This window comes from Myodes glareolus, chromosome 3 (genome assembly GCF_982192425.1).
Source record: "Myodes glareolus chromosome 3, mMyoGla1.1, whole genome shotgun sequence".
Classification (NCBI taxonomy): Eukaryota; Metazoa; Chordata; class Mammalia; order Rodentia; family Cricetidae; genus Myodes; species Myodes glareolus.
Genome location: NC_142028.1, coordinates 127,799,537 through 127,806,538, shown reverse-complemented (window position 1 = coordinate 127,806,538; position 7,002 = coordinate 127,799,537).

Genomic DNA, 7,002 nt, shown 5'->3' with positions numbered 1-7,002 from the left:
TCCTGTGGTTAAAGCAGGAGAGCTGAGAGTCTGAGGTACGCCTGGGTTACATCACAAGTTCTACTTCTTAAAGGTAAAACTGATGAAAGATATGCAGAAGTTCCACGTTTACGATGGCAAAAGAGGCCATTCAGAGATAGTTAAGACAATGTGGACAAGAACGGAGACCTGGTGCCCACATTTCCTGCCAGCTGATAGAATGAAGACTCAAGTCCATTGCGATCAATGCTCCAGCAGGGACTTAAGAAGAAAAACTGTCAAACTGATGCTGAGGCCACATGACAATGCAAAGGGCGGTAGTCTCCAGCATAGTATAAAGAAGAGCAAACTGGAGGGTGAATACCACCAAATGTCAGGCCTGAGGTACAGGCCTCTAATCCCAACCACTGGAGAGGCAAGGTTGGAGAATCACTAAGTCTGGGTAACTTAGTAAGACCCTGTCTCAAAATACAAAGAGGATTGTGGTTATAGCTCAGTGGTGGAGTGCTTGCTTAATAGTTGAAAGGCTCAACCCCAGTAGCACCGCAAAACAGAAAAATAAAACTGTTACAGAATATTATTTTAAGACATTACATTTTCTTATGCTGTGGAACATTTCTTTAATGATGCCAAGATGTGTTGCATTCTTTTATGTTGCATTTTTTAATTCTGAGAAGCTGTGTTAACTTTGCCTGTCTAAGACACCTGATTGGTCCAATGAACAGCCAAATGGCCAATAGCAAGGCAAGAGAAAGGATAGGTGGGGCTAGCAGGCAGAGAGAATAAATAGAAGGAGAAATCTGGGAAGAGGAAAAGGATCAAGGAATGAGAAAAGGAGGAGAGAAGGACTCCAGCTACACAGCCAGACATGGAATAAGAAGGAACGAAAAGATGTATAGAAGCAGGAAAATGTAGAAGCCCAGAGGCAAAAGTAGACGGGATAAGTTAATAAAACCTGACTAGAAACAAGCCAAGCTAAGGCCGGTCATTCATAAGAATAAGACTCACATGATTTATTTAGGAATTGGGTGGCGGGCCCCCAAAAGAGACAAAGAGTAAGAAACGACCAACTGCATTAAATAGCACACCTGAGTGTAAAGTTACACTTATTCATTGTGGTGTCGGTGCAAGGACAGGTGAGTGGAAGAAGAGCCCCAGGCAGGATCTGGTTTATGACAAAGGAATTGATTAATTTGGGAGAAAACTTCCACCTCAGCATATTGGGCAGGATTTGTTGGCTATCCTGTTCCTTGGACTGTCCATGACATTAATGTGAAGTACATTAGAACCATGTTTACAGGAAAACCTAGATAGTGTCTTCATTGATAATGTCTTCCTGACTTTGGGAGTAGGCAAAAATTCAAACGATTCACACATACAAGCACACACATGCCCACCCCACCAAAAGATAGTGGTGCATTGGGCATATTGAAATGAAATGAATGTGTGTGTGTGTGTGTGTGTGTGTGTGTGTGCGTGTGCGTGTGCATGTGCGTGTGTGTGTGTGTGTGTGTGTGTGTGTGCGTGTGCGTGTGTGTGTGTGTGTACATTGCATATGCAGCCCTTCTGCAGGCCAAGAAATAACCTAAGAGCTCACTTTAGATCTGGCAAGAAATGCCAGGCATGGTAGCACATGTCTTTGATCCCGGCACTCAGGAAATAGAAGTAGGAGTATCTCTGTGAGTTCAAGGCCAACCTGATTTATATAGCAAGTTCCAGACCAGTCAGGGCTATATGCTGAGATCTCTTCTTAAAAGAAAAGAAAAAAGAGAAGAATAGTGCTCAGAACTGGCACTGAAATTGTGACCAATATTACTGGAGAAATAATACTCAAGCCAGCAAAGGAAGGGATTTAAAACTGTGGTAAGATCCATGGTACATGCCTCAGAATGAACATAGACCTGCGTGTAATGATGTGTGACATGTTCATATGTTACAGGTCAGGGTGGAAACAACACTGTGTTTTGTGTTTCTGCTTGGTGATATGCAATAATGCTAAACATATCCACACCCCACTGTTCTGCTACATCACTCAGTCTGTGCCAACAACAAAAAAAAATGCACACATCCACCAAAAAATATTGCCAAGGACATTCTAGTAGCTTTAGAGTTACATTAGTCATCATTTCCATTACCCACACTTCTCCTTCAGTTTTGTGCCTTCATCAGCACCGTCTCCACAATCATCGCCTCCAATGCTTTTGTCACCAGTGGTCCGATGGTCATCTAGTCACTCCCACCATCACCATCCTCTCTGTCCCCACCAGCGCCATCTTTGCAGCCCACACTTATTCATCTAAAAGAACTGAAGATGCAAGCCCTCCCGGCCTGGTGGCCCGTGATGCGGGGCTCGCTGCCCATCCACAGCTAGGTCTGGCTCAGGGTATTCTGAGTGGTTGACTGGTCCTCACAGGGCACAGCCCCAGACCTCACTAGAGGGCGGCAGAGCACCGTGCCAGCATGGCCTTGGGGCTGACCACAAAGACGCTTTGTCAGTTGAGTCCTGTGCAGTCTTTACCTCAGCATATGCACTGAGGAGGAATGGACACTCAACGTGGCTCTTTGAGTGTGTGACGGGACAAATTAAGGCAATCTGGGGTTTCTCCGCTCACATGTCTGCCCCCCTACAACTCTAACACTGCTCCCTTGGAAAAATCCCACGCTGGTTCCCTTGGTATCTGAGTAAATTCTAAACTGTCTAGCCTGAGACATGATATCATTTGGCTGTCTCACCTACTGGCTACTCCTGTCTCTGCTCCCACCCTGTGTCCCAGCCTCCGAAGCTTATCCCCATGTTGCCACCTTGGCCAAGAACTCTACTTCCCTCCTGATTGGTGATGGCCATGCCCTGCAAGTCTTCCCATGATGGCCATGCCCTGCAAGTCTTCCCACCGAGAGCTCCTGTCACTCATCAGACTGTGTGAGAGGCCGTCCTTGGAGCTTTTGTCAGTCCCAGTGACTTGGGGCGGGGGACACTGATGGTGAACAGGAACGTGGCCTCTGAGCCGATATGGAACCAGAATCAGGGACAGTGGGTAGAGGAAAGGAAGGAGACAGAAGAGGTTCTGCCTCCCTCCCCAGCCCTTCTTCCCTCCCTGCCCCCCTACCACAAACCCTCAGCTTCATGATGTAGGGATTCATTTTGGGACTCATTTATCATGGAGATCATCAGCCCCTGCTACAGAATGCTCTCAAATATTCCCAGAGATGGGTGACATTCTTTTTGCTGGGGCCAGCTGGCCTCTCAACCCAATCATCTGCAGAGGGAGGTCAGGTTCTGCTTGGTTTAGGGATGCCAGTCCCAGCCCTTCCGTGTGGTGGACACAGGGAGCAGAAGTGGTGCGGTCTAGGGCTCCCTCTGCTGCTTCCCAGAGTTTCCCCTTCACACTGCTGGCATTTCAGTGATCACGCCAAGCAAGGCACAGCAGAACCACGCAGGCCTGCTGGTGGAGGTCCCCACTTGCTGTGATTGCTCTTAGAAAGGTGTTGGTTATAGGACTCATTTCACAGTGCCCTCCAGAGCAGGACATAAGTGACTATGACCATATTTTTAAGATGGAAAGTTGAAGGAGGTGCTGGCTGGGGTGGTGTGAAAAACCCAAAGACCCAAGCAGAGGTCGGCACCCTGGCCAATCTCCTCCCTAGGGGACCTTAGCAGCTGTGTCAGGCTCTCACCGGACAGGGGTCTGGGGGGGAGGTTCAGGGTTTACTTCCACTACCCTAAATAAGTCCTGCCAACCCCGACTGCTTGATGGAGGGATGAACATCTGGCAAAGAAATGGTGACACCCTGAAGCCAGGCTTTGGCTTGTTGGTAGTGATGAGCCTCTCTAGACGGTGGGGGAGTCAAAGACTTGCCAGGAAGAGTGTCCCTGGCACTAACTTTCCTCTCAGAACAATAACACCTCTGGGCAAAGATGCTAAACAGTATGCTGGATCATTCTTGCTCAAGGATACCTCTGTGTCTGGAAACTTCTGTTTTGGAGGGTTGAGAATTCAGAGTCAAGGGTGCTTTTCTATTTCCCATGAATTAACTGAAGTGGCCACTGTCTCCATCTGAGAGTCTAAATAACTTGTTCGACATCTAAGTGGTAGAGCGGGGACCAGAACTCATTTCTGCCCCTGCTCTCTGCAGCCTTCCCCTACATGTTGTTTGCAAAGCTGTACTTTGATACCCAAAGTTTATCTTATAGACAAGTCCTGGATCCCTGCAGAGGTCAGATGAGAGCTTGCAGGAGTAGGCTCTCTCCTTCCACCATTTGGGCTCCGGGATCAAATCCAGCTCTTCTGGTTTGGCGGCAGGCACCTTCACCCACTGAACCATCACACTGGCCCCCCTCCTCATGTACCCGAGGTTGGCCTCCAAGTCACTATGTATTGAAAGATTCTCTGAACTCTCGATCCTCCCACCTCTATACCCCAAATGCTGGGATGGCAGACCTGCCCTACCATGTCTGGCTTTAAATGGTGCTGGGATTAACCCTTCAAGTGTGCCAGGTGAGCCCTCTGATGACCAAGCTACAACCCCAGTCCTGTGTCTGTGTCTGATCCACCCTTCCTCTGCTGAGGCTGTTTTTTCTCATGAGCCTTCTTCCGGGGTGATGGATCCCCTTCACTCCTTTCCAGAGCGAGATTAACTATGAATCTTTTCCTACACTAGGCAGAATTATGCACAGCCATTAGAATCTGGAAGTCTCTTCTGACCACGACCCTTTTCCTCCTTGGTACAAGTGATGGGAAGGTGGTTACTGTGTTGACTTGAATGTTAACTCTATGCACATGACACACAGGGCCACAGATCCATAATAATTATCCATGATGTCGCTGTGAGCACAGAATGGTTGCCAAAGAGAGGCCATTCACTCTTGCATGTCTACAGGTGAGTCAAATATCTGCTTCCTGGAACTCAAACCTCTTCCTTGGGCCTTTCAAGACTAGTGGGAGACTAAATGGATGCTCGGGGAGTGTCTGCTAAGATCTTCGAGTGGCTAGGACTGGATACCACAGGAGAATAAGAGCTAGAGGATCCAGGAAGGCTTCCTGGAAGAGGCAGCACTGGGCTAGGTCTGAAAACATGAAGAGAATGAGAACATCAGGAAAAAGAAGAAAGCATGTCAGGTTAATGGCCTAGCATGTGCAAAATACCAGAGGTGGGAGGAATAGAGTGAGCTGCTGCTCAGGCAGTGGTAGGCATGTGAGTGGGGGATCGAGTTCCTGGAGTCAGGTTTCCGGGAAGTCCAGGGCGCCTACCCGCCTTCTGGGTGGAGAAGTCCAGCCTCGGCTTTTCCAGGGGTCTGGGCCCCCATACCAGCATACAGGGACCTAGGACTGTCTAGGAGCAATTCCACTCTGTGCTGGGCCTCTCAGGGTGTCTTCTTCTCCCAGCAGCTTATTAAATACAAATCCCTCCCACTCACTGTGTGGCGTGGTGCCTGCATGGGGCATGTCTTCTGCACTCTGCTTCTCTTCTGAGGCACTGAGCACTTCCTGCCCTAAGGCACACGCTGCCCCACCTTCCACGAGCAATGAAAGCCTCCAGCTCCTCACAAGAGAGGCCTCTTTACCTGCAGGTTTGTCACTCTTCGGTGACACTTTGAGCTCCCCTGCGTCCTACACTCACATCTTGTCTCTGTCGCGTCCCAGCGTCTGCCCCACAGTTCACATTCACTTTTGCCTGCTGTTCATCATTGCCCTAACAGGACAGGGTCAGGGTCTTAGTTACAGGGACCAAGGCCCAGGAGAGGGCTAACACAGAGCAGGCATTCTGGAATGATCCTGACTGTCAGGGGTGGCTGCAGTTTCAGCATCACTCTTACGCATGCTCAGTGATGACACTGCACCCCCCCCCCCGACCAGAGCACATCCTGTGTGTGAGAGTGGGGAGCAAGAGGTTGCTCCAGCTTCCCTTGAAGGTCCTACTGCTCTGCATGTCCCCCAAAGTCAGGGGGCGCTACCCCACTGCAGCGTTCTAGGTCCACTACAGTGTGGAAGGTCCCTCGCAGGGCTGTGGGACATGCAGGAAGATGGAACTTGCCATCCTTCACAAGGTGTGTGCCTTGGACAACATCCTTTTCAGTGTGTTCATTACTTCCTGAGGTCCACCCAGGGGCCAGGTTTGCAGTCATTGTGCAGGCAGCACAACCGCAGTGGCGGACATGCTGATGACATCTAAGATCTGCTCGGAGCTTCGGGCTACAGAACAGCCTGGCTGCAGTGTTGAAAGGGGTGAAGGGCAGGGTGAGGCACATGGTGTAGAACAAATGCTCCTCGGAGTTTTTGTGCTTGTGAATTACCAGGGATTACGTGTGTGTGTCGGGGGGTGCATATGTGTGGGTGTGCATGTGTGTGTGTGGTGGATGTGGGGGGGTGCATATGTGTGTGTGTGCATATGTGTGTGTGGGGTGCATACGTGTGTGTGTGTGTGTGCATGTGTGTGGGGTGCATATGTGTGTGTGGGGTGTATATGTGGGGGGTACATATGTGTGTGTGTGGGTGCATGTGTGGGGGGTGCATATGTGTGTGTGGGGTGCATATGTGTGTGGGGGGGTGCATATGTGTGTGTGGGTGCATGTGTGTGGGGTGCATATGTGTGTGTGGGGTGCATATGTGTGTGTGGGGGTACATATGTGTGTGTGTGGGTGCATGTGTGTGGGGTGCATATGTGTGTGGGGGGTGCATATGTGTGTGTGGGGTGCATATGTGTGTGTGGGGGTACATATGTGTGTGTGTGTGGGTGCATGTGTGGGGGGTGCATATGTGTGTGTGGGGTGCATATGTGTGGGGGGGTACATATGTGTGTGTGTGGGTGCATGTGTGTGGGGTGCATATGTGTGTGGGGTGCATATGTGTGTGTGGGGTGCATATGTGAGGGGGCAAATATGTGGAGTCGGCAGTCACCAGTGAGTGTCACTGCCTCAGCTGCTCTCCTCCATCTTGCTTGTTTCATAGAGAGGCTCTCACTGAGCCCAGGGCTTACCAGTCGGTTGGACTAGCTGGCCGGAAAAGCCTCAGGGATCTTCCTCTC